Raw genomic sequence first — 5,263 nt, forward strand, 5'->3', positions numbered from 1 at the left:
CATTAATCATCGTCAAAACCGAATAACGTTCAGGCAGCGCCTCTACGAATTTCTTTTCTCCAGCCCTTCCAAACTGTTCTCTGCTGCGGCGACTCGGTCGATCGCGGACGAAGGCGCGATCGCCAGTCACCGCATTATTAAACGCATCTGCGGAACCGTTGCATTAGCTTTTTTTTTTTCTATAAAGCTCTCTCGGGCGTCTCTCACGCCATCTGGCACCACTTATTGCTGGCAGAACTCACACCCTGCGTACTCTTAAGTCTTGAGCGTTTGAGCGTTTCGTTTGTGCACGTGTTTACCAACAGTTCCACTTTAGATTGCCTGCAAGGCACCTTGCTTTGCTGCTACTAGCGACGTTTACCCTCCTGTTCCATTGTCATTCTCATTCTTATTGTTTTCCGTTGGATCTCCGCTGGATCCAATAACCTTGTATTATTACACGCTACTCACCTACTACACTCCCAACGAAGCCTCTGTTACAGCGATGAAACGAAATTTCAAAAAGCTTTCTGGTTACGTCCAAAGTCGCGGAAGCATATTTAGACGGATCGATCTGTGCATATCGCGCGACTCTCTCTGAGTCACTTTTTTTCTGCACTTGGTTCCTACGTCAGCATATTAGAGAGAAAAAAGAAAGAGGGAAAAGGGCCTGAAATATTCCACGCACTGTATTACAGAAAACCCACTCACTCATCTGCAGCGTTGGAATTCTAGCATTGAAACGACAGTGCACGGAAATAGTGGACGAAATGGCATTTGCCAGGGGCTTCTGTGGCTCTTCAAGTGCTTTATACAAGGACTGTACATCTGCATGGGCGCATCGAGCATAATTCTCGCCCGTTTCTCTCGTGCATTAATAATTTCCGTAACAATGGAAAATGAACGAACTGCCCGGTCCATGTGCCTGTTTTCCCGAGCGATTCGATCATCGATCCCCACCGCCAGCTTTATCTATGTAGAAAAAGAAGCACTGGGCCATGAAACGACAGTTCATCGAAACTTCCAGCGCGGGGGCATTGACCTGATCTGAAGAAACAGTAGCATAATGTATTTACTATGGCGTTCAGCGCTACGTCTCTCCGCAAGAGGCGATAAACGATGTTATCAATTTCTTGGCATGCGCCCCGCCCCCTTCGTGGAACCTCTTCATGCGCGCTCAGAAGCGAGTACAATTCTTGCCGCCGCCGTCTTCGTTCCGCGAAATGATTTCCCTCGCTTTCGAAGAATAGCGGCCGCGTGCGTTTTCATTACGGAGAGTGAGAACGGAAAAGTGGCCACTGCGGCCACCTGCATTCCGTCTCACTAGTACTGTTCAGTGTTGTGCAACCTTGGAATGGAATCGGCGGCCAGTCGGGGTAGCTGTACTGTATACAGAGACCTGCGTTTTTTCTTCAAAAGATATCAAATAAGAACTCTACGCTTACTGCCGCCTACTGCAATTTCGCTTTAGCTTAAATACGGCAACCACTTTGCATTTTCTTTTTCCCTATACATTCTTCGATAAAACACTGGTCATATTTGTTTGCCTAGTTCCTTCCGCGGACATTTAGTTGCTGGCAGGAAGCGACGCTACCACTCGTCTCTGAAGAATTCCCCTTTTGCAGATATCTGTGCATCCATGTTTTTGAAAACAACATCTCAGTGAGCGCGGACAACTCAAAAGACAACGATGCAAACGTTCCTAGCAGTACTGCACGCATATAAATAAGACTTTTTTGAACTACCTCCTGCTGCCCTATTTTACACCATGGCTGTTTATGGCTAGGGTTCTGTGGGTTCTGTGTGTGCAAAAGCCGCGGGCCTGTCCCAGAGATAGTCTAATACCAGGCTGGCGCGCGGTGGAGCTGAAGCAGGCTTCAAGCACTCCGTCAACTTGCAAACATTAGTTCAATATCTTGGGTCCAAGTAGAACCCGTGTCAGATATTAAGCTGATAAGGACAGATACTAGACCTGGGCCCGCGTCGGTCATGTCTTCATTCGAACCGCCCTCTCTGTGTCAGCGTCCCAAGTGCCTGCGTAGCTTCTTTCCTTTCCTTCCTATCTCCTGGGGCGGCGGTCCTGTCGTCCACGCCATTGTATATAATCTGTGTCGTGTGCTAAACAGCTTTACTGGTCATCCGGCTTGACGGAGTGGAATGGCTCATGACTTTTCGGCCTATCCCCCGTAGTAGGTGCAAGCCATAAAAAGGATCATCAGCAGCAGCAGCATCACCACCACCACAACCACCACCACCATCATCATCATCATCATCATCATCATCATCATCATCATCATCATCATCATCATCATCATCATCATCATCAACAACAACAACAACAACAACAACAACAACAACAACAACAACAACATCATCATCATCATCATCATCATCATACATGGTTGAACAAATGCACTGCATCAAAGGCACAAGCTGGGCTAGTTGTGCGTACATGCTTCGCCACTTGCGTCGTTGTCTTCTGGGCTCATATTTTAAATGAAGATCTTACGCTGAAATTATTCGTAGAACGAAATACCATCCAACAGGAACATTGAGCATATTATCAGCGACGGTGGCCGGCCAAGGGTGCTGTGCAGTTACGAATAAAAAGCTTTATGAACACGGCTATCAGATTCATTGCCCGAACCATTCGTGCCATCTATATTTCTTTTTCTTCTGAAGCATGAAGTACCCTGCATGCAGTTTTTTCTTTAATTAAAAGGACAAGGCATGCAAAAAATGCCAGTTCTTAAGTAAACAATGCGACACAAAAATCGCTTTCGTTACGAAATTTGAGCGAAAACAAAGCAATGATAAGCGCAGAACCTTAATTTTCAGTGGCTCACATAATAACGCTGTTCACTGTATCATTATTGAGAGCAGCATTCTGGGCAAGTTGGTAATCCATTACTGAAATGATATTGCGCAACAAAAAAAAAACGACACAGACGTAAGAGGAGACGACACAGCAGGCTTGGTGTGTCGTCTTCTCTTACGTCCGTGTCGTTTTTTGTTGCGCAATATCATTTGAGCGCTGTATACTTGTTGCTTATTGTACCAACAGGCGGAGTTATGTGGAATCATGTCGGTGCGGCTATACCACGGTCAATTTACTGTAGAAAAATAAAGTAGGCATGCCCGGTGAGTGACGCTCTTGAATGAGCTCGCGAACACCTACCTGGAATATTTCATTTGGTAGAGTCGCCCGTTCTGTAATTTCGACCATAAAGAAGTGTTTGAGAGCTTGCGGAAACTGTGTCGCGCGTGCAGTACGTTTTGCTCTCGGAAAGCGCGACCCACTGAACTTTTGAAGGTGCCGTCACACCGACTACTCGACGTGGTTCTGGCACGCTGGACGTTTGGTGATTTCTGTCCATGTTTGTGTGAATGACATTCGGGCGCAAGAATTGCCGGTCTAGTCGACCTCGACAAGGTTCCTGCGTACAGTTTGCCGTCATAAAACCCGGCTTACCGCCTCCGATCTCACGGTTACTATTTCCCAAATTCCGAAATTACAAATGAAAAAATAATTCTGTCTCTCGTTTTGTTGGTTTGTTTATTTGTTGTGACAATGTGGGAAGCTTTACTACTGGTGAACCCACTATCCCAAATTCATAGCCAATACACACGCATAATAAAAGCTACATTAGAGAAAACATTAAATACAAAAATAAACAAAAGATTGTCGATAGCTTTCCCAATCCCACTGAGTGAAACTCCCTATGCTTACTTTATAACTATGAAGAAAGTCCTGATAAAAGCTGCGTACCTATGCATACATAATATAGAGTCAGCGTATGACCTGTCGCAAGCACAATTACTCTGCCCATAATTAAAGGCATCTCTTAAAAGCAGAGCGTACAAGAAATATGTGACGCGATAAAATCACACCAAAGCACACGAAATGTCAAACGCCACGACAAAGTCAGGGATCATTGCGTTGTGGCGCGAGCATAATTCATGTCACTTAATTACACTATTCATAATCAACTAATGAGATCATTGTCCACAAGAAAATCCCGTAAGGCGTTTACAGCTTCTCTTTGTAAGAACAGGGCCAGGGGACCGACAATTTTTTTTTTTCACAAGGAGGAGACGTTTGCTTAAGGTTTCCAAATGTTCCCGAAGTGTTTCCCTATGTTGGCCTAATCGTAGACATACGTTGAGAATGTGTTCTGCGTAAGCTTCCGGGTTGTCACAGTGTACAGGTTCGGAAGAGTGTCTTTTCCGTATGCGCCATAAAAAAACGGGGTGTGTGCGCCCCAAGGAGTCGTAAATAATGCATGGGTGTGCACGTGTCTGAAGCCCGCTCTATCTTGAAGCTTGGTTAAAAGCGTAATCAAGGGTCAGTAGTGTACGAGAAAGATGATTTTGTCAGCTCACCTAGCCACACAGTTTATGATAATGTGCATATCGGTCCCTGAAATGCTGTTTTGGCGTCCGACACGGTGAGTGGTATAGGTATAAGTTCAACTAAATTATACGCCACAACAGCCCTTTTTGCTAGCGACCTCATTTTCCGTTATTCCAGTGTGGCTTGAGATCCACTGCAAACGAATTTGATGACAGCAAGAAGAAGCAAGGGCCAATACCTTCTTGATTTCGTAGCCAAGCGAGGTGCCGCGGCCCTGAACATAGCGTTGTAATAGTGCCTCCAAAACTGCTTTGAAGCCACAGCAGATTACCCAATTTTGGCTGCGTGTACTTTAGACCTGTCGCTGTGTGGATGCTGTACTGTACCTTATAACAAAATACATGTTTTAGTAAATTTTCAAAATAAACGGAACAATAGCAACGAATACGCAAATAATTTACAAGTGAAAACGCGTCGAAGCAGCACAAGGTTACAGGTCTTTACCCTCATGCTTATCGTCGTTGCCAGCAACACTAATTAATTATTGCTGGCTGAAGAAAGTGGTAACTAAAAACGGTGATATGTGAAATTGCATAGTACTTAGCGAAGTGGTAGGAAGTGCCGAATGGTTTAACATTTCTTCAATATTCCGAGTATGAGTAGAGCCTGCATAAGTGGTCATTGTTAAAACGGATAATAGATCACATTTTGCCGACTTTCACAAATCTCCCAAGCTTCTTTTTTGTTTGTCCTCGCCCTGCTGTTTAATGTTTGAACTGAACTCACGTTTAACGAACGCCGGCCAACATCTGTTAGCGACTATTAATCGAGCTATCATAAACCGTTTATTTATTATCTTCTTTGCCGCTAACAATCCACTTGGCTGATAGAAGCCCTTGAAAGTTCGTCAATACAGGATGTGGACAGCAC

The 5,263-nt window shown here is 44.8% G+C and overlaps 1 pseudogene; it reads right to left on the reverse strand.

Moving 5' to 3' along the window:
* Positions 1–1,790: 1,790 nt before the first annotated feature.
* On the reverse strand, positions 1,791–1,970 carry LOC142576955 (U2 spliceosomal RNA; annotated as a pseudogene).
* Positions 1,971–5,263: the final 3,293 nt, after the last annotated feature.

This window comes from Dermacentor variabilis, chromosome 3 (genome assembly GCF_050947875.1).
Source record: "Dermacentor variabilis isolate Ectoservices chromosome 3, ASM5094787v1, whole genome shotgun sequence".
Lineage (NCBI taxonomy): Eukaryota > Metazoa > Arthropoda > Arachnida > Ixodida > Ixodidae > Dermacentor > Dermacentor variabilis.